This window comes from Dama dama, chromosome 17 (assembly GCF_033118175.1).
Source record: "Dama dama isolate Ldn47 chromosome 17, ASM3311817v1, whole genome shotgun sequence".
In the NCBI taxonomy this organism is placed as follows: domain Eukaryota; kingdom Metazoa; phylum Chordata; class Mammalia; order Artiodactyla; family Cervidae; genus Dama; species Dama dama.
Genome location: NC_083697.1, coordinates 57,182,673 through 57,206,784, shown reverse-complemented (window position 1 = coordinate 57,206,784; position 24,112 = coordinate 57,182,673).

Below are 24,112 nucleotides of genomic sequence, written 5' to 3'. Positions count from 1 at the left end.
AATTTCATGGCTGCAGTCACCATCTGCAGTGATTTTGGAGCCCCCCCCCCCAAATAAAGTCTGTCACTGTTTCCATTGTTTCCCCATCTATTTGCCATGAAGTGATGGGACCACATGCCATTATCTTTGTTTTTTGAATATTGAGTTTTAAGCCAGCTTTATCACTCTCCTCTTCCACTTTCATCAAGGGGCTTTTTAGTTCGTCTTTGCTTTCTGTCATCAGGTAGGTGTCATCTACATATCTGGGGTTATTGATATTTCTCCCGGTGATCTTGATTCCACCTTGTGCTTCAATAGCCCTGCATTTTGCATCATGTACTCTGCATATAAGTTAAATAAGCAGGGTGACAGTATATAGCCTTGATGCACTCCTTTCTAGATTTGGAACCAGTCTGTTGTTCCATGTCTGGTTGTAACTGTTGTTTCATGACCTGCATACAGATTTCTCACGAGACAGGTCAAGTGGTCTGGTGTTCCAGTCTCTTGAAGAATTTCCCACAGTTTGTCGTGATATACACACTCAAAGGCTTTGTTGTAATCAACAAAGCAGAAGTCTATGTTTTTCTGGAATTCTCTTGCTTTTTTGATGATCCAACGGATGTTGGCAATTTGATCTCTGGTTCCTCTGTCTTTTCTAAATCCAGCTTTAGCATCTGGAATTTCATGGTTCACGTACTTTTGAAGCCAAGCTTGGAGAATTTTCAGCATTACTTTGCTAGTGTGTGAGACCAGTACAATTGTATGGTACTTTGAGCATTCTTTGGCTTTGCCTTTCTTTGGGATTGGAATGAAAACTGACTTTTTCCAGTCCTGTGGCCACTGCTGAGTTTTCAAGATTTGCTGGCATATTGAGTGCAACACTTTCATAGCATCATCTTTTAGGATTTGAAATAGCTCAGCTGGAATTCCATCACCTTCACTAGCTCTGTTTGTAGTGATGCTTCCTAAGGCCCACTTGACTTCACATTCCTGGATGTCTGGCTCTAGGTGAGTGATCACACCATTATGGTTATCTGGGTCATGAAGGTCTTTTTTGTACAGTTCTTCTGTGTTTTCTTGCCACCTCTTCTTAACATCTTCTGCTTCTGTTAGGTCCATACCATTTCTGTCCTTTATTATACCCATCTTTGCATGAAAAGTTCCCTTGGTATCTCTTTTCTTGAAGGGATCTCTAGTCTTTCCCATTCTATTGCTTTCCTCTATTTCTTTGTATTGATCAATGAGGAAGGCTTTCTTATCTCCCCATACTGTTCTTTGGAATTTTGCATTCAAATGGGTATATCTTTCCTTTTCTCCTTTGCCTTTAGCTTCTCTTCTTTTCCCAGATATTTGTAAGGCCTCCTCAGACAACCATTTTGCCTTTTGTTTTCTTAGGGATGGTCTTGATCACTGCCTCCTGTACAATGTCATGAACCTCTGTTCATAGTTCTTCAGGCAGTCAGTCAGATCTCATCACTTGAATCTTAAAACTTTACCTAGATGTGAAAATGGAAAGAACATTTGAGGTAGTTATATGAATAATTTTTACCATACACACATATACCACAAAATTAGGGATGGAAATAATATATTTACTTCATGGATTGTTAGGGGGTAAAGAGGGTGATAAGTGTTTTGAGCGTTTCTAACTCAAGGTTTATATCTATTTGAAAATCTTTACAACAAACCTGTAAACTGGATATTATCATCTATATCTTGTGGGTACAGAAATAAAGAATCAAAGAAATAAAGTAAATTGCCAACGCCCTTTAATTATGATAGGAATAGCTAGTATTTAAATTCGTGTTTATCTGATTATGTGATCTATTCTCTAGGTTAAAAAAAAAAAAAGGTGAAACACAGCCAAATAAGAAAGTAAAATTATGTGGAAAAAGGAGAGCCTGTTCAATTGTATAATTTATTGTGTATATAAGAAATAGATTAGATGATTTTTTTTATTCCAGAACACTTAGTTTTATGTGTAGCAATGTGCTTATTAGCATTTTATTGTAGAAAATTATTTTGTGCTTTGTTGTTTTTTGCTGATGTTGTTACATAAGTGCATTCATGAGTTGTAAATGGTAAATGGATGAAAAGACAATTTCTTGCATATTCTCACTGTTACTGTAAATTGTTGGGTTTTTTTTTTTTTTCTTAAGATGCAGACTCCTTAATTCCAGAGTTAAAAGAACAGATTTTATGTTGATCTAACAGCGTGTGGTAGGCCCACTCTGAACAAAATCTCTATGTAGTCTATTTTAAATTTTTTCAGGTGCTTAGAGAAATAAGGTAAGAGTAGAAGAAAAACGGGAAATTAGTTGAAGATTGGAAGGAACTGGTGGATCTCCAGAGATTAGAAAAGAGGTCAGTAGAAACATTGTTGAGTGGTAGAAACATGAACTGTGCTTGAAGGCAGGACGTGGGGAGATGGAAAAATCTCTTAAGTGATTATCTCTGGTATAGCCTTTGACTCTGGAAAAACTTTTAAGTCCTTATAACTGAGTTTGACTCCCAAATTTTAGTGAGTCGTGTTGAATGAATCTTGTAGGAAGATCCATTCTTTGAATAACCAAAACCCTGGGCTCTTTCCCTGGTTTCTTCACCATGTTAGTTCCAAGGTTCTGGTACAACTGAAGGAAGGGAGAAAAAGCATTTGGCATAGCTCAGATAAATTTCTTGCCAACTTTAGTAAGTGAAGTTCTTTAATATAATTTAATTTGCTGTTTTTAAAAATACATAAATATCACATTTATCACATTGTTAACATACTATTATAAGAGGCTTAGGAACAAAACAGCACAACATTTATTGAATAATTTCCTATAAAAGCATGTAGGGTAGCAACATGAAAAGAGCAACTACAATGATATAAATGGAAATTGAGTCATTATTCAAAATGAAAATAAGTCAAACAATTTCAATTACTTCACAAACAAATTAGCTGCTTCCATTGGAGTCTGATAAGACAAAAAGTTTGGTACAAATACTAGAAGGATAATAGCCCCATGAACCAGGGAAATGTGCTGCAGATTTTACATAGCCTACTCAGTATCATTATATGAAAGATAATAAGCAGTACTATGGTAAATGTGAGTCCCATTTGCTAAAACCCTGTTTTTACATGGTAGTGTTGCCAGTTTCCTGTAAGATCATTTTCTAACATAAATTTATGTTCCTTTAAGGTAAATGTGCCCTTTCCCATTTCACAGAGGGAGACACTATTAAGGAAATCCCCATCTTTCCATTACTCTTATTAATTACAATGTCTATTGTTATTAATCTAAATGCTCCATCCTACTTTAAACATGACTCTGAATACTTATTGTATATGTCCTATTACATTCGTCCACTTCAGTCTGCCAGTGCAGTGTTTGATTTCTTTTTCTAGATTTTCATTCATTAGTGAATGAATAGCTCTAGTTTTGTCTCTCTCCCCTGGGCATTTATTTTTAGCATTTACTGTAGTAGATTCAAGCTGGTTAGCAACAAGTACATCTTTCTATAGAGTTAGTCCAAACAGTAACTGCTTGCATATATATGGTATAGTTTTTCATGGGATACTTACAAACAGTCCCATCAGACTTTATTTCCATGTTGGCCTGTAGTTGAAGTAAGGTAATTATCTACTTATGGGTTTGCTTTCTTCTGTATGTTAATTGATTCTTAGTATTTTAGTTGTGTTTTATGCTTTTGCCTGGTTTTACATTTCTTATTATTTAACTGAATAGCTTTGTAAAGAAAATACAAGTAATACAAATACTTGTAAAGAAAAGTATTCTCCCATCTTCTGAATGAGAATGTAAATACAAATTCGAATAAGGAAAATTTTGTCTTGTTTTATTTTATTTTTCCCCTTGAGCGCTACTGTGCCCTGCCCATGTGTGTTAATAGCTAAATGCATGGCAGGGTTTATATGGTGAAATGAAATATGTGGTACATTCAGTCAAAATGCTGGAAGTTAAGATTGTAATTGTGATAAACCAGGAATGTGGAAATCTGTATCTTTTTAGCATAAAAAGTGTCCTCTTTCTCTAAATAGACAGGAAAAGAAACATTCATCAGTTACATTTATCAGTTCTATCCACCCACTGCCTTTGTAACTCAGCTCAGAGTTATCTGGTGGATAAAGAAGAAAAAAGCCAGACAAAGGAATAACGTTAGAAGTGAACATGTAGCATATGTTCTTCTCAGGGTGTCAGAAGTAAAAGGTCTTTTTTAAATTGTGTGAATTTAAGGGCATAAATAACCAGGTCTATGAAAATATCATGGACTAAGGCTGAGCGTGTGAAATAAGGGCATTGAGTAAGTGTTGGCATGGATAGTAAGAAAGCTCTGCAATTAATATAATTGCTCTCATAGAACAGAATGAAGATCAACACAGAAATGGAACAGCATAAGAAACTGAAGAAATCAATGAACCAGATAGGAAATAAATGGAAGGGGCATCTGTGTGTGGGCTATGCTGAGGTGGAATGGTAGGTAGCCTTAGTACCTGAACTCTACTTTTCTGCATTTTTAGAGATGAAACATACTGTGAATAGACATAATGCATTACATCTTCTAGGAATTTCTTTATACCTTTATTCCAAACTCCTACCTTCTTTGAGTGCATTGATATATATCTTAAAGTTCACCTTAGACAGAATATATTCATATAATAATTACCACATCCTTCTAAATGAGAGAGCATAAGGGGCACCAGGCATAAATTAAATTAAACTTTTCCTGCTAGTCTGTTCCCCACTACTGAAAAATGTAATGCCTGTATGTTTTTTTCATGTTCTTCTTAACTAGGGGAAAAAAAAAAAAAGCTTGGAGAGATTTATTGCCCATTTATCTTTGGATAGAGTCCAAGGATCGTTTTTGTTCCTATCTTAGAGAAAGGAGCATAACTGTAATTTTCTTAATTATGTGAGGTGCCACAAGTAAAAAGGTAGCAGCACTAGCTCAGTTCCCTGTGGGAGCATCAGCATCTGTGAGAGTTTGCACAATTCTTGAATTAGTAAGCTTCTCAACAGGGGGGAGCTATGCTCGTTATTCTATTTTGGATCTGAGAAAAAGTTTCAGATTTACCAGTGGCATTCTGAAAATGCCTTACCAATCACCTAAGCATTGTTGTATAATTTTAAAATGTGTTGAAAGAATGTCAACGAGATAGATTTTAGAAAGGAGATTTGACAAAGGAGATCAAATAAGAAGAATTTCAAACTTCCTTTTCTGTTCACTGTGCCACAGTTTTTATAAATGTTCTTAAAGGGAGATATGTAGTTAACTCTGTATATGGCATTTGAAAATATGGAGGTTGCAGGTATTCCTAATAACTTTTTAATAATAAAAAGAGAGAGATTTTATGTTCTTTTCTCCTAAAATGATTAGGGTATTATTATGGAACAAGAGTTTTAAACTGCAGGATGAGGGCATAGAAATTTGGATAAGCCTATGTCTAGTTCAAAAGAAAAGAAAGAAAACAGACATAAAGATGCAGTTAAGACAGTATTAAGACAGTGAACCTGTCTCTCTGTTCATGGTCAAACTGCAGCAAATACAAAATTCTGCTTTAAACTTTTAAGTAATACTCAGAGTAGAGAAGTGAGTGTATGTGTGTACATGTATGTGTGTGTATACATGCACACGCACACACATATATAAAACTTGTACATGTGTGTTTTTTGGTTTGCTGTATGTTGTTTTGTTGTGTGGAAGAAAGTGGGACACGTTTATAGGTTTGGGAAGGTGGGACTATAGACGGGATGATTGAAAATTGTGTAAAATTAGGTGAAAACTGATGAGACATATTCTGAGGAGGTGGAGAGGAAAGGTACATCAGTCAAAATTGTTTTTTGATGCAAAAATAAAAAGCATGTATATCATGGGTTAAGCATATAGGGATATATTTTTCTTTTGTAGCAAGAATTCTTCAAAGTCCTTTCCACATGACAAGAAGATGGCTGCTAAATCTTTCGCCGTGTTGACACCGATGGCAGGAAGGAGACAGCTGCATTTGAACTGCCACCCTCTTATTCAGGAGATATAATAACTTTTTGAAGCTTCTCCAGCTTCAAATTAAGTGATATTAATCAGAAGTGGTCATGTGGACACCATTTATGAGGATTTAAAAGAGTGGGAAATGACATTATAAGATTGGTTTTGTACAATTATGATTATTGTCCTGGACTTGCCACAAAATTGTTACATTAACTAGAAAGAAGGAGCAAAGAATAAGGAATAGAAAAATAACTGAATCTTGAATTTGATGAAGTGAATTGAGGAAATGTGGAAATGGTAGACTAGAACAATTGGTAGAAACCTTTTCCACTGAGATAGGAAATAAACAGAAATATTAAGTGCCAATGTTGGTTTCTTTATTGGTGAAGGGATAGGGTTTAAGATAATCCATGTCTTTTTAGCTTTTTCCACAAAACCTTTCATTTGCATCATACTTAAACTCTTCCTCTGTTCCACATGTTTATTTTGTGCATGTTTGCAGTAGAAGATAAAAATTTGAGTACTGAAGACAAGTGGATTGGGTTAAAATGTGGTTCTGCCATTTAATATGATCTTTGGCAAGGTAATTATCTTCTTTAAGCCTCAGTTGCCATATTTATACATTGGACTTATTCTTGAGTACATTCATTAAGAGTTGTTTTGACAGTTAAATGAGGTAATGCCTATAAGGATTAAGACATAGAAAGCACAGAACAAATAATGGTCATTGTCATTACTAATGGTAATGAAAAAATAATTCATACACTTTATTATAAACAACACAAAAGTATGTACATTAAAAGTAATACCTTTTCTATTGTCCCACCATTCCATTCAACAGCAGAAACCACTACTAAATATTAACTACCATTTACATATTAATTGACAAGTGTCTAATTCACTTTTGTATCACCATGGAGTATTTATACTGATATTTCCAGTAAACACAGTAAGCAATTACTAAATATTTGTTGTTAAATGAATTTAAGTATTTACATGCTTTTATTTTATTACCATATAATTAGAATCTGGAAGTTGGGATTTATGTCTCATTACTTTCTATTTCTTTACAGCAACAAAAACGGTACCTGAACATAGTAGAAGCTCAATAAATATCTGTTAACTACATGCATTTTTGATTGATTAATTGGTTAACTGTGGAGGAATATTTAAATTAATGCATGCTCAAAACCCAAAGGGAAGCTTCATCCTGGAAAAATCAGACCATTTATGTTTATTTCTCACTTTCTACTCCTTCCAAGGATGAGAAAAACATTTTTCCTACAACTAGGTAGTTTATGTTAAAAACTTGACAAAATATTTTTTTAGCCATCTGCTTTCCCATTTATCACAAATGGAAGCTTAGTATTCCAGCATAAACTGTCATCTTGAAGAGAACGGTTTGCATCTCCAAATGTTCTCCTTTTGTGGATCCCAAGTATATCACCTTCCTCTCAAAGGTGCACACATTATAGATAATATATCACAATGATTTTCATCACCAAGAATCACTTGTTGTTTGCAGGATGATAGGATACTATTTAATTTTTCTCAGTTGGAGGTGTCAGTCGGCACTTGCTGTTGCATTGTGTGAAAATTCATGACTTTCTATTAAAGACAGACAGTCTTGAGGTATGCTTCAAAGTGCAACATTATTTTCATTTTTTAAAAGCTAACTACATTGTTGTTCTCAGCAATCACTAATGGGACTTTTCAGATGTTATGGAGTCATTGTTCTCAAGAATTATTGATGGAACCTTTTAGGATGCTTTTTAGATGTTAAAAAAACGCTCATAATTATTCTCTGTATTTCAGAAAATAAGCTACTTCCTTTAGTTGTGTTTAACACCTGTATTCAGAGCATGGTATTTTTTTCTAAGCATAAATTACATTCATAGATATAAAGAATCAGCCTCATCAGACCAGTCCCTTTGTACAGGAGATGCACTGCGACTCCTTGGTTTCATCTTTAAAGTAATGGTTAATTTCTCTTCAGGAGGCAATTCTGGGGACGAGTTGTGTCAGAAAAAAGATGAAACAGAAGCATTTTCTCCCTCTTCCCTATGTCAACCCCAAACCAAATTCTGCCAATCACAATCCATTTTGTTGTTAACTTCCTTAAACTCTGCATATTTCTGGCTATTTTTACTGCTCAATTTCTCTATTTTGAATCATTTTCTTCCTTTAGTTCTACACCACTGACTTTTGCTCCTTTTCTTTATTTATTCCCCCGTTACATCTACCATCACATCATCCTGGGGCTAAGCCTGCAGATCACATTCTTTTTCTCTCTGCGCTCACTCCCTTTGTGAACAAAGGCATAGACTCATAACTCTCAAGTTTATGTCAAGCTCAGGCTTCTGCTCTGAACTATAGATCCTTAAATACAACTTCCTACTCTGTGTCCCTAGCTGAACTTACTAGTCTATAGCTCAAAATGAACATGTCAGAAGCTGAGCTCTAGATCTTCCTCCCTAATCTCTTTTCTCCTACAGTCCTTCCAACTTTCAGTTAATGATAAATCCATCACCCTTCTCCTCCCCTCCACCCCGCCCCCCCAGCCTATGTGTTAGGAACAAAATTTGAGTAATCGTTGTTGACTCTTCTTTCTTCCGCATCCCAACTCAAACCCTTATTTTGCCTGAAGCTTCTACCTTCAAAGTTCACCTTTCTATCTCTGCCCCAGCCGTGTTTTCCTTAATACCACAGCTATTAACACTGGTCCAGATCACCACCATTCTTCATAATGTTGCTATTGCAGTAGATTCCTTCCTAGTTTCATTTCTCTGCCTCCTTTCATTTCCATCTATCATCAGTGGGGCAGCCAAGAAGTCATAGTAGATCATGCCACGTCTCTGCTTAAAACTCAACAGTGACTTCTCATCTTGCTCTAAGAAAATAACCTTGCATGATCTTTCTCCAGATATCCACATAGCTGCCTTCTTCGGGTCTTTGAGAACCTTTGCCTAACTATGCAATTTAACATTATAGCTCTCTTCAAGACTCCAGACTGTCTCCACAGCACTTATCACTATCTAATATACTTTATCAGTGGTTCTCAAGATATCATGATCAGACTGGCAGCATTATCCTCACCTGAGAACCTGTTAGAAATGAAAATTCTCAGCCCTCGGTACATGCCTACAGAGTCAGAAATGTGATGAATAGATGCCAACTCAAGGTGATTCTGATGCATGCTGAAGTTTGAAAACCATATATTTATTTATTATATTTTATAAGTGTTTTATTATGGTATATTTTGTTATCTATTAGATTAATATATATTAACATGCATTATATGCACATATACTTCCCCCAAAGTGTAAGTATCATACATAACTGTTGATAAATGAAGAAGTGAACGTAGGACTTCACAGGTCTGTGTCTCTACTTTTGCTTTTCCTTCTGCCTACAATGTCCTTCCTTCATCCTTTGCCTTATTAAAAGTCTGGCTGTTGGTCTGCTCTTACTTCATGCATCATCTATACTCTCCCTGCTACTCCACCTCTACTTTGCACCTGCACCTCAGTGTTGGTTAGGCACTTCTCTATTTGACCTGAGAAGACTTTTTATCATTTTTAATCATACTACACATCTACTAAAATTACCTATTTTCATACCCACTTTGTCCACTACAGAATGAATCATTTGAAGGCAGATTTTCTTGCATACCTAGACCATTCCACAGTATAGAATACAGAGTAATTCTCAATATTTCTTTTTTTTTTTCCCAAATATTTATTTATTTGGCTGCACCGGGTCTTAATTACAGCATGTGGGATATCTAGTTGCAACATGTGGGATCTAGTTCCCTGCCCAGGGATTGATCCCTGGTCCTCTGTTTTAAAAGCATAGAGTATTAGCCACTGGACCACCAGAGAAGTCCCCTCAATCAGTATCTTTTAAATTACTGAATTGCACTTGGTAGATTGTTATCAATGTGATGTAACAACTGAAGATAACTCAAATTGGTTTAAGAAAGACATCTTGATTGTCGGCAGGTTACAGGGCATCCAGGAAACTCAAGAGCAAGGTGGAAGCCAGGCTTCTTGAGGGTCTAGGGACAAGAACCAGAAAGCCTTTCTGAAACAAAGCAGCTACTTCCCCTGTATTCACTGAAGTGGACCCTTATGTTCTCTACAGACAGATGTCTTATCTTCTGAGTGGGAAAAACATGCAATGACTTTCCCATTTCAACTGCAAAATGAAGACTTGCTGGCATCACTATATCTCTTTTTCAATTTCCAAGTGAGAGAATCTGATTGGTGTGCTTCAGTTAGGGACTCTGATCAAATAAACTGTATCCCTAGAATTTATTCTCTGAGAATGGGTAGGTGAATGGCAGGCAAATTAATACATTTTTGCCTTCATACAAACACACAATTAAATACATATGTAATCATATAACTCACTGAATGAGATTATATATAAAATTCTACATGTGTTAGTATTCATACTATGAGATGGAATGTATGATCACTGAAACAAATGCAAAATATTTTTATAATTTTAGCATGGATATAAATACACATAAACTAAAGTTTAAAGTCTTCACAAAATATGCATATAGAGGAACTGGTGTCGTTTAAAATTTTCTGGTAACCAAACAATTCTAATTTGATGCATATATATAACTGGTGTAAGGGTAAAAATGTGAGATGCATTATTTCCTTTTCCTCTGCATCTTATACATGACGTTTTAGGAAAGGCAAACCCCCAAATTCTTTCATTCATAGTGAAAACACTTGTTCATTATTAATAATCTTTATTGTATCAAGCAAGGGGCATAGCATCTGTCCTCAATTTATATCCTGTGCACAGAAAATAAAATAAAGGGAAAGTAGCTACAACATGTGATTGATAAAGAAATAGGTACTGAAAAGCAGTAAAGGGTAAGATATTGGTCAGAATTTTCTGATTTTCTTTGGGGTAGGAGAAAAATCTTACAGCACTTGTATACATTGCAATCATAAACATGTAGGAAAAATAGACCTCTAATCCTGGAGAGTTTTGTATGTGGAAATAACCAGAATCTACAGGTAATTTTCCCAGGTCATTTTGCATTAAGATGCTGTATGCAGCTCAGCTTCCTGGTGTTGGTGTTAATACAGGTCAATGAGGACTCTACATCAAGTACTTGCATTAGATACTGTGATCCTTTCTTAATGCTAGCACCTACCTGAAGAGCATCAGGTATGAAGAAAGCAAGTCAGTAACCGAGTTCTTTAAGTCTCTTTCTGCTTGCACTCATGCAGTCCTGCCTTTTGGGCAGGGTCGAGTTAGAGATGAGGGGCAAACTTTTGACCAGGCTTCCTTTTCTGGATGTCCATGGCACTACTTAACCCGCAGCTTCAGAAAGAGAAAGATCAAGTTAAATATTTCAAAGTATATCTACAAAATTACTTTCCAAAGCCACTGCCTGAGTAAAATAATAAATACATTTAGAAGACTAAATATTTACTAAACTTCCAGTTTCATAGTCTGCTCTCCATGGTGTAATATCAATAAATAATACTGAACATGCACTTCTGGAACAGAGCATGTTGCTTGAATAATTATTTTCTTACCCTAAGTTATCTAGATTTACTTGTCCTTGGGATCCCTGAGACCAGGGGCTATGCTGTAATTTATCTTCCATGGGTGAAGAGCCTAGCTCACTGCCTGGTACACAGTACATCCTCAGTGAATGTCATTTGAATGAAATCATCTGTTGTGCTATTGATTTGCACTTACAGAACTGATTACATAAAAGATACTCTCTATACAAAATAAACAGTAGGAGGAGGATATAATTTTGTGACTCTTCTGGGAAGGACTTAAAGTCAGCCATTTTCCTACCTTTGTTGATTTTTAGGAAGAGAATAATATAATAAAATACTGATAGATTATTCATTTACCTGTCGGTTCTTCTGACACTTTTCTGAGGTCATTTAGGTCTAATACAATTCTTTTATTTCCTTTATAGATTCTGATGTTTTAAATAGAAAAAGAAAGACTCTCTTGAAGTCTTTTTGGGGTTTTCTGCTTCTCTTTGATGTATTTCATGAAACACAGCACTTAAAAAGTGTATTGTGTCCTCATCCACATTTACTCCCATCCCACCCCTCCCCTCACCGTCAAAGAAAAAAAAAAAGACAAGTGTGGGTCTGATATATTTAGTTCTTATTTCTCCTTTTTACACTCCTCTTCACAGACTCTCTGATGTAGTCACTCGGTCATCTCACACATGCTAGGACTCTGAAAATTGTTCTCACTACAGCAGAATCACTGAAGACACAAGCTTCACAGCCTGATGAACTCTCTTTGTGGTTGTGAATATGCCTTATTCACTCAATACATTTTCAGCAGAAAACAGTGAAATGTGTGACACAGGAAGTGCCAGGCATATCACTCCTCCATACAAACTGCTTTTCTTCATATGAAACTAAACATACTCAATTTTTGGCATAACATGCATTAAAAGAAATCAGAATAGTTTGTATGGATAAAAAGTTTATACTATATATTTTATTATTCTGAACATTTTAAAAACATGACTTTCAAAGCTGTATCCAGTATAAGGAAACAAATATATCCTTAGTTTCTATTTATGAGGTATTAAATGTACATTTGTCAGTATGACAAGTTATGAGGTTGTATTACTGTACTATTCATATAGCATTATAGCTCAAGTTAGCTTAGGCACAGAAGTAAGTTTGTTAGTTCAAGTAACTGAAAAAGCCAGGATGTTTTGACTCCAAGCATTGTTGAATTTAAGGTGGAAGTGGTACCTTCAGGGGTTCTTTTCTTTCAGTCCCTTAAACAGACTGTCTTCAAATGGTAGGGTGTCAAGGTGAGCAATGACTTTTATCCTGACACTGTAATGGCCCCATGGAAAGAGAATGTTCTTAAAGGCTTAGGCAGAAAGCCCCCACGGGACTTATTTTGGACAGTTGGCATAACATGCCTATTCATGAGCTAATCACGGTGCCAAGGAGATTGGGCATCATTGCTGGGCAGGCCTGGGTTGTGAGCCCATGTGGGTCACTTTCAGTAGAATTGCATGTTTTTCCCAGAGGAAAGGGACATTTGTAACCAGAGACAGAGTACCCGGAACAAGCAGTACCAGTGGGTGTCTACAGCTGACATACAATATTGATGCCGATTTTAAAGATAAGGAGACCATGACTCAACTTTTCATAACTAAGCTTAGATCACACTGGCATCTGATATTCTAGTAAGCAGCAGAAGAGAAGAGAGGCTTCCCTATTGCTTTTTACATAATCTGCAATCCAGTAACATTTTCTTTCTCAGTTACCTGACCAATTTTTTTCAGTGCTTTTTCTAAATAAAAATCCATCCTTGTCTATGATCTCATGCTATCAAAGAAGGATTCACAGAAAATAGGGACTGTTTGCATTTGTGCCTAAGAAAGACTATGCAGGAAAGAGAAATTATTAAGTGAGCTTGGTGTAAGCTAATGACCAATTGCTGTAATTTAGATCTCACATTACTATATTTATTTACTTAAAAAATCTAATTTGATCAATACTAATTGATCACAAAATCTTGGTATTGTGTGATCCCAAGATAATCTTGGGATTTAAAAAAATGGAATAATATTAACATTAATAAACTGTCTTTTTCTGGTTCTTATTTTCCATTCATTCTCCCATTCCAGTGAGTGTTATTGAACATTAAATTATAGTCATTTGAAGGGGGTGAGGTTTGCATTCTGGTACCTCCAGCTAGTACTAGTCTGAGCTCCTTTCCTTTTCTCCTGTCCTAGACTGCTTCATCAGCATGTATATTTTCTTTTAGTGCTTTTGAAGACTATGACAGCACCTCCTCTGCCCAGAATCTGATACTTATGTCAGGTGTCTCTGACATGAGATGTGGGAGAATTTGTCTCCCCAAGCTTCAGATATAGCTCATCAATCCTGTAATGAATTCTGCCTTTTGCTCTTGAGAAATCTTGTCACAATCTATTAATATGTTCCTTTTCTACCATCATACAGGCTATCAATTTGAATGAATGCCATCAGTCCCTTGAATTTTACCACATGTGAATGTTTCATTGAATTCATTACCTTCTGATACACTAAAACCCCACTGATGAAATTAGCTAAAATTTTCCCATGACTGATGGTACTGATGTCATCATTTTCTTTGGATGTCCTTAAAAGTATTAGTGTGTCTGATTGTGGAGAATTTATTTCCCCAACTTCTGGAATACTTTCTCTTACATTAATTCTGAAGTTCCAATGAAGGTATTTATGTATGAAATATGTCTTTCATAATGTTACATGTAGCACCCTTAATCCAAAATTCCTTTACTTCCTAAAGACTCGAAGTCCCTGAAAACTGAATTACAATAGATATACAAATGTACATTCTCATGATTTTTCCTCTGTCTTTAATACACGTTATCTTCCTCAATCAATCCTCTTTTCTTGGCAGTCAATGAGCCAGTCCTGAAAAACAGACTAAGCATGCAGCTTGCCAGATCTGGGGGCCAGCACTGCTGCTATGATATGTCCTCTGAATTCAAATCGTATCTGGGAAGGGAACAACATAACTGGGTTTTATTCAGTTTGAAGGTTTGGTGTGTGTAATATTAATTCATTTTCGGAATAGCCATGTAAGGCAGTTGTAAAAACCTTGTAATTACTGAAGGCTTTTAATACACTTTAACTTGTGTGTCCTATTTTAGTCTTTGCAACCAAAGAAAAGTAGAATATCATTTACATTACTCATATATGTTGACTATGCAGTTGGTAGGCAACAAAGTTTAAAAAGTTTACATGGTCATTCTTGAAGCCAGGAATCAGGGTTTTTGCTTTCTTTGCCTCTTTTTTCCCCTTTAGTTGCCAGGGAAATAGGTGGTTGATTCTTTGCAATAATTTAAAAAAATATTTTCTTTTTATCTCTAAATTTCAAATATTAATATAATGCTAGTCTTAAGAAGTAAATGACATATAGGCTAATAATTACATATCTTGTAGGTATGTGTGTGTAGTATTATGTATCTAATATGTAGCAAGATGGAGCCTAAATTAATTGCAGTTCTAGGAAATTTAAAAATTAAAAGTTCAGGATAGGAAATTGAGAAATTTCATAATGATTTCACAAACAAAGTCTCTGAATTCATAAAATTTAGAGATTCATTGTCCCAAGTGTTTTTAGGTCAAGTGACAAAAGTGTTTCAAGGTTCAGAGTACCTACTAATTATCAAGATCTACTTACTACTCAGTGCTACATATCACCATTCTTAATATATGCTTTTTTTTTTTTTTTGATGTATTAACACAGTAAAATTTTCTGTTGGGAATCCTGTATTATATTTTAAATCATCCTTTGAGAAAGGGAATATGGCAGCTCATCAGTATTTCCTGGAAGTTATCACCTGGTGAAGTACCTTAAATGTGCAGTAGCATTGTGTTGCAACGATGAAGACCCACCCCTATGAGGAAGTATTTTGTTTTGCCAGAAACCTTGAGGTGTCCATATTGCACACTTAGTTTCTCTGATATTCACCTGTCCATATTCTCAGACTGTAGAGCTTTTTGTGTCTTCATTGGCAGCAGGAGAGCAGAGGGTTAGTAGCCTCTCCAGCAGTTGGTTAAGAGATCTGCCAGTTCTGTGAGCACATCATCACCTAAATCAGTGTGAAATGAAAGCACTGGAAAGAACTATCAATTGTGATTTATGCAGATGGTTTGGTAGAGCAGTGTCGTCCCCTTGCTGTGTCCATGGACAAGATAGACAGGTGTGTCAGCCCTAACTTGAAATATGAATGGTAGGGGGACTGTTTGTAGTAGTTGTAATGGTTAATCTTATGTGTCATCTTCAGCAACATGAGGATTAGGAACACAAACCCCTGGGGAGTTGAAAATCCATTTAATACTTTACTGTTGGCCCTGTGTATCTACAGTTCCACACTAACGAATTCAACCAACCACAGATCGTGTAGTCCTTTAATATGCATTGATTGGAAAAAAATCAGATTTTAAGTGGACCTGCACAGTGCAAACCTGTGTTGTTCAAGGGTCAACTTGAGTGTGAGTGCAACTTTGACTTACTTATAGTCAGCAGAGTATGACGAAGGTAATAGGATGTCACTCTGCTGAAAAGATTGTGTTATATGGCAAAAAATGATGGGGTAGTCACAACCATGGTTCTGTTTTCTTACATAAGACTTTGTCTTAGCATGACTATAAGCAGAAATTCTGTTTGTGGCCTTGAAGAAGTAAGCTGCCATGTTGTGAAAGGTCCTGAGAAGAAGGACACGTGACATCAAAATGTGAGCAGCCTCCAAGATCTGAGAGCCAGATGACAGCCAGCAAAAAATGGGCATCTCAGTCCTACAAGCTCAAGTGATTGGATTTTGCCAATAACTAAATTTGTGAGGTGATACCAAATTTCAGAAAGGAATATGGCTTTGCTCTACTTAAATTGCTTCTTTCTGAGACCCTGAGCACAGGACCCAGTTTAAATAAGACTCAGGCTCATGATTCCCAGAAAGTGCATGATAATATATGTTGTTCTGTGACTCATGCTTCTGTTAGTTATGCATCAATAAATATTAACTCAGTAGATAAGTAATGTCGTTTGTAAATAATGAGGGCAATGACAGGATTCCTCACCAGAAAGGCCAACCCCTCTGGAATTTAAGACATGGAGAAGAGGTGAGCACATACTTTTGTGGTAATGTGATAGAGTCTGATTCCGTGGTTGATGTTTGCTGACAGCTTTCGGTCTTCACTTAGCCCTTCTCCACTCTTAACTCACATCTGGACAAGCCAGGGTGAAAGCCTCGGTGCTCCATCCTTTGGACTGGCTGGACCCTGCCTGCCCTGAGCTATAAGTACACACAGGAAATCTCACTCCAACCCCATCCTCAACAAATGCCAAAGCCAGTCACTGATTCTGACTCTCAAAACATTTAAGGAACTGCTTAAGAGCCTTCCCCATTTTCTCCAGAAAGCCTCATTGTGTGACTACCTTTTTCATATTTTCTAGGAGTGTGTGTGTATGTGTGTGTGTGTGTGTGTGCACGCGTGCATGTGTGTTATGTTTATCAAGCTACAGCTTTTGCACCAAAATTAATACACTAGTGTTTTTTCCATGTTTGTTCATTTTATCTTCATTTTTTGAAGATCATGTCCAGGGAAGAGAAACCTGTGGTAAAGATTTTATGCACTCTGCTTAATCGGTGGAAAGATCTTTCACTATCCCTCTGATCAAATCCTGCCCAAAGGGATTGTTTTGACCAGAGAAATATATCTTCTAAGCTCTGGGCTATATTCAAAGAGATAAATCAAAAAATAACTGGTTTCTAAAGATTCTCTTGAAATGAGTATCATGCTATTTGTTAGCAGTCTAGCAGAGCAAAAAATAAGATACCAAATAAAGTGTGAAAAATAGTTTTAAAATTCTCATATCCTAGATTTAGCAGTTTCAGTTAAAAATACCCAAGGGGAGTTTACATGAAATCTAATATATTTTAAATAGCATTTTTAAGACTACTAGACTTGATAAAATTTAAATATGATATTTTACAATTCCATGATAATAAATTACATAAGCAAATACACGAGATTTCTTTTAATTTTACTATTTTTGTGGTAAGAATGTCAGTTAATTTAGGATAAAGCATAGAACATTAAAGTTTTAGTTTGTTTTTTATGTCATAAGTGTTGATACTGAACTGAACTAAAATCAGTTACTTATTTCTCTTGTTCAAGCTATATGTTATAGGCCCTCTTCATAAAACATGAACTTTCAAATGGTTTCTCCAACTCTCCTACTGAAGTAAGTGTGATGCTTTTATATTTTCCTTATTGTTACAAATTTTGCAAGCTTCTTGTCTTTCTCTACTTGATCTTAAAATGTATTTTCCTCAGATTTTTCTCTTTTGGAAGGAAATCTTACTGCCTCCTGGGGATTGTATTCCCTCCCAAGGTTTCTGCTACCACAGACACATAGGTACACTGCAGACATTTGCCTTCAGACCAGATTTCTGTCTTCTTTAATAGTTTATAAATATGGTGTAATAACACTTTGCTTTTATTTTTATTTTTTCCTCCTTATTTCTGTCTAGAATATAATTCCTACTTCTAGAAATCTCTTCTTCTATTCCATTCTCCAATCCCCATTATTTTCTTTTTATAATCTACCAGGATATTGAAAATCAGAATGATAGTTTGGTAAGGTAACTTAAATCGGAATTTATTTAAAAAAATTTATATGTAAGATGATAAGGACTTCAATATAAAGTAAAGAATATGAAAAATTGTAATGTTCATAAGTCTTTGCATCAGTCCTTATTTGGGATTGTGTTCTAACGGTTTGGAAAATTAGGAAACATATCCAGATAAATGAGATTAATTGTGTTGAATTTTTACATGAAATCCGGATTGTTTGGATTAAGTTTTCATTTGCCTATATGCACTATAGTTTGCAACAAGTAGTACACACTCACAGGGCTTCCTGGGTAGCTCAGCTGGTAAAGAAGCTGCCTGCAATGCAGGCCACCCCAGTTAGATTCCTGGGTCAGGAAGGTCCCCTGGATAAGGGGTAGGCTACCCACTCCAGTATTCTTAAGCTTCCCTGGTGGCTCAGATGGTAAAAGAATCAACCTGAAATGTGAGAGATGTGGGTTCAATCCCTCGGTTGAGAAGATCTCCTAGAGGAGGGCCTGGCAACCCACTCCAGTATTCTTGCCTGGAGAATCCCCATGGACAGAGGAGCCTGGCAGGCTGCAGTCAATGGGGTCACAAATAGTTGGACATGACTGAGCGACTGAACACAGCGTGGTACACAAACATATATAATCTACTGGTATTAAATTAAAGTGGAGAATTAAAGCTTAATGGTGGCTTAGTCACTAACTTGTGGCCAACCCTTGCGACCTGACCCCATGGACTGTAGCCCACCAGGCTCCTCTGTCCATGGGATTCTCTAGGCAAGAATACTGGAGTGGGTTTCCATTTCCTTCTCCAATACCTTTGCATTAGCAACATGAATATGACATTTCTAAGGTCATTTCTCTTTTAATTTCTTATATTTATTCTTATCTTTATTCATCTCAATATGTTCCTTTCCACAGTTTCACAATCTCTTCCTTTGTTATTTTCTTTCTGTTTAGAAAATTTTCTTTACCCATTTTTAGGGTAGATTTGCTAGCAATACATTCTCTTAGTTTTCTGTTGTCTGAGAATTACTTTATTTCTTCTCCATTCTTGAAACATATTTTTAAGGATTCAGGAATATTTCTTCAGAATTCACAGTTGACAGTTCTTTTCTTCCTTCTGGAAGTTGAGAGATCTGTTGTCATTCTAACTGATGTTCTGCTACAGTTAATGCAGCATCTCTCTATGGTTGCTTTCGAGACATTTCCTTTTAAAAGTTTAATATAATGTGTTCAAGCATGAATTTATTTCAGTTTATCCTTTGAGGGGTTATCTTGGCTTCTTGAGTCTGTAGGTTTTGTCTTTTCACAGGTTTGGAAAGTTTACATTCATTATTTATTTAAATAGTCTTTTAAATCTTTCTCTTTCCTTTCACTGTGGCATTCCACTGATTCAAGCTTATTTCTTGCAAGCTCTAGATACTGTAAATTTTTTTTCTTTTTGGTGGTGGTGGGAGCAATCTATTTTACCTCTCCATTCAGATTAAGAAAATCTGAATAAGTCTTCAAGTTCATTGCTCTGACATCTCTACTATTAATCGTATTCATCAATGTATATTATGAGACTCTGAGTCCTACTTTTCTCTTTTATCAGCCATTCTCCTTGTTGAAGTGTATCAGATCAGATCTGGGTGTGTGCAAATTCAGCTTCCCACTGGACCCTACCTATTCCACCTAGCAAACGTGATGAAAGGCTACTCAGGCTGCCTTGGGATGGAAGTTCAGATAGCTATTTCCTGGTGAAAGTGGGGCATGGACACACACTGCACTGTTGCCCTCAATTCAGGTTATGTGGTCATCTCCCATTGAGCTCATACCAGGGTGGAGGGAAGCAGGGTGAGGTGGAAGCTCAGCATCTAGGGCTCAACTCCTTGGCCAATGAGGGGGCAGACACCACCTTGATAAGGAAAGAGGAGCACCACCTGCTTCCACTGAACAGGGCAAGAAGGATCAGAAATCCTGATGCCTGCTTCCTTGCAGTGTAGGTAGGAAAAGCAGAAGATCAGCTCTCTACTCAGCCTTGTTAAAATTGTGATAGTGGGGTTTGGTGATTTTTTCCAGTTGTATTTTGCAGGAGTAGGGCTTGTTGTTCAGTCACTGAGTTATGTCCTACTCTTGGCAGCCCCATGGACTGCAGCATGCCAAGCTTCCCTGTCCTCCACTGTCTCCCAGAGTTTGCTCAAATTCATGTCTATTGAGTTGATGATTCTATATAACAGTATTGAACAGTGTTCTTGCCATGAAAACCCCATGAACAGTGCAAAAGGGAGCAGGACAGGTCTTTCCAAAAAGGTTTTCTGTTGTGAGGCCTCTCTTTTCCAGGACTTTTCGCTAGGGAGAGCAGACTTGAAGCTTTTTTTGTGTGCCAAGTAACGGTTCGGGGTTAGAGGCTTCTAGAGTTCTCTGTCCAGGATATTTGAGAGGATAACAAAATCCAGAGAATATCCTGCCATGTGGCTCTTCAGGTATGGAGAACTCTAGGCAGGGCACAGTGTACCTTCTTATTTCTGCTTTTCCAAGTGTTCTTACTCGTTGTATTATAGCCAGAGTTTTGTTTTTATTTTTGTTCCATTGTTAAAAAGAGGACTTTAGAGGAATGTGTATCCTCCATCTTTGGGGCTGTATTTTTCATCTATTGTAACACATATTTCTCTATCATCACCTCACTCTGATAATTTTGTATTGATGAACATGTAGTCCCCTCCCCACATTTCAGTGTTTCCTAGAATCTTCTCAACTCTGTTGGTAAGGTTTGAAAGAGCAGTTCTTACATGGGTATACTCAGCCACCATGGGGCATCAGATGTTGTACTTTCCCTTTCCTTTTCTTCTATCAGCAGTATTAGCTGTGAAGCCTTGTAAAAGGGCATTCCCCTGTCTGTGCTGATTTTGATGATAGATTCTCAATCATACTGAGTACTTACATACTGCTTCAAAGACATTTTGCTGAAGATGCAAAAATGTCCATCCCTCAGGCCCCTGTCTGTGCCAGAGGTACAAGAGTGACTCATAATGATTTAAAGGGGAGGGGGCACTTGCACTTCCAATAACTATACCACTTATGTTGGGTTGAATAATGTCCTGTGAAATTTTCTGTCTACTCAGAACCTATGAATGTGACATTGTATTGACATAATGTCTTTGCATACAGAACCAAATTAAGATGAAGGGATTGTATGTTAAAGTGGTTGGTGATGGACACGGAGGCCTGACGTGCTGCGGTTGCTGGGGTCACAAAGAGTCAGACACGATTGAGCGACTGAACTGAACTGAAACCCAGTAAGACTTGTGTCCTTATAATTGGGAAATTTGAACAGAGAAATACATAGAGAACACCTGAGTGATTTAATAAAATATGCTTTGTTAGCCACCACCCTTTGGTTAAGAAAAGGGATATACTGAATTATTGTTCATTGAAAAAAGAAAGATACAGCAGAAGGTAGTAAATGGATTGTGGTAAACAGATTTTCCTTAGTTTTGACTTGGACTAGGGAGTTCAATTCAGTTCAGTTGCTCAGTTGTGTCCAACTCTTTGCGACCCCATGAATCACAGCACTCCAGATCGCCCTGTCCATCACCAACTCCCGGAGTCCACCCAAACCCATGTCCATTGAGTCGGTGATGCCATCCAACCATCTCATCCTCTGTCATCCCCTTCTCCTCCTGCCCTCAATCTTTCCCAGCATCAGGGTCTTTTCAGATGAGTCAGCTCTTCTCATCAGGTGGCCAAAGTATTGAAGTTTCAGCTTCAGCATCACTCCCTCCAATGAACACCCAGGACTGCTCTCCTTTAGGATGGACTGGTTGGATCTCCTTGCAGTCCAAGGGACTCTCAAGAGTCTTCTCCAACACCACAGTTCAAAAGCATCAATTCTTCTGCATTCAGCTTTCTTTACAGTCCAACTCTCACATCCATACATGACTACTGGAAAAACCATAGCTTTGACTAGACGGAGCTTTGTTTGCAAAGTAATGTCTCTGCTTTTTAATATGCTGTCTAGGTTGGTCATAACTTTCTTTCCAAGGAGTAAGCATCTTTTAATTTCATGGCTGCAGTCACCAACTGCAGTGATTTTGGAGCCTAAAAAAATAAAGTCATCCACTCTTTCCACTGTTTCCCCATCTATTTGCCATGAAGTGATGGGACCAGGTGCCATGATCTTAGTTTTCTGAATGTTGGGCTTTAAGCCAACTTTTTCACTCTCCTCTTCACATTCATCAAAAGGGTCTTTAGTTCTTCTTCACTTTCTGCCATAAGGGTGGTGTCATCTGCATATCTGAGGTTATTGATATTTCTCCCGGCAATCTTGATTCCAGCTTGTGCTTCTTCCAGCCCAGCATTTCTCATGATGTACTCTGCATATAAGTTAAATAAGTAGGGTGACAATATACAGCCTTGATGTACTCCTTTCCCTATTTGGAACCAGTCTTTTGTTCCAATTCCAGTTCTAACTATTGCTTCCTGACCTGCATACAGGTTTCTCAAGAGGCAGGTCAGGTGGTCTGGTATTCCCATCTCCTTCAGAATTTTCCATAGTTTATTGTGATCCACACAAGCAAAGGCTTTGGCATATTCAATAAAGCATAATTAGTGTTTTTCTGGAACTCTCTTGCTTTTTCAATGATCCAGCAGATGTTGGCAGTTTGATGTGTCTACCTTTATTGAGAGTTATGTGTCTTGAATCTAGGTTGTTTGACTCAAATTCTAGAGCTCTTTGACACTTACTCTTTTGCTTTAAGTTACCATCACCTATTCTTTCTCTCTGTTTATAATAAAATTTCCTATTGTTCATTTCTGAGGAGACAAAAAAAAAATCCTATGATAAAACCTAGCACTTGAGGTTGTTGAGATCCATCATTTACACTGATCAAGGAGACAGTGAACGAAAGCCATTTATGGCAAGTCTGTAGGTGATTTTATCTCCATTCCCATGGCCCTCACAGTCATCAGTTTATATATTAAGGCTTTGCTGTAACAATAGCACACCTCAGAGAGAGCTCATCAGCTTTCTGTGGTTCAACATGGATAGCTATGTTCTCTTCCTGCCAAACTTATGGGCAGGAATCAGAGGATCAGAGTAACAAGTGTTATATCAAAACCAGTTATCCAGTACAAACTGAGAAGAAAGCTAAGCTTGCGATTTCGTGTTAACATCTTTAAGTAATCTGATGCCTGACTGAGGGCAAACTGATTTTTTTTAAGACATAGGTACATATAGTTGGGATGTGGGTAGATTTGTTTAGGAAGGTAAGCAGACTGGCCCAGATAAGTGAGAGATACTTATAGATCCCTTGGATGGCGTATGCTTAGTTGCTCAGTCATAGCCAACTCTTTGCAACTTCAAGAACTGCAACCCTCCAGGTACCTCTGCCCATGGAATTCTCCAGGCAAGAATACTGGAGTGAGTTGTCATACCTTTCTCCAGGAGATCTTCCCAACCCAGGTTGGGAGCACAGAGACTCAGTCAACCCAATCAACTCAAATGTTGATGTATCTATGATCATGCCATATATTCATCTCATATGAGTCTGCTTACATAAGACAGTTTCTATTTGTGTAAGATATATTAGGTATACAGTACCACTGGCTGGCAGCATGGACCACACTCATCCATTCTGCTGTACTTAAGGCTTGATGTATGAATACACAATCTCATAGAACAGAATAAGGGGTGCTAAAATCCCTGCTGTGTTCTTAATTCAGTGAATTATTTTCTCTTACTTGAATACCCATTCCTTACCCTGAATTTGTTTTAATACCTCACGAAAATAAGGCTCAGAGTCTAATATATATATATATATATATATCCAGGTAGCTTTTACATAAAATCTCATTTGCCAAATACTGAGGAATAAAGGACTCCACCAAATCCTTTCTAACAGAAGGTGGCTGGGTTTATCTGATCCAAACAGTGACGATCCTACAGTACCCAAAGCATTGTGGTCCTACTTGTCAAACAGGCAGAAGAGTCAAACC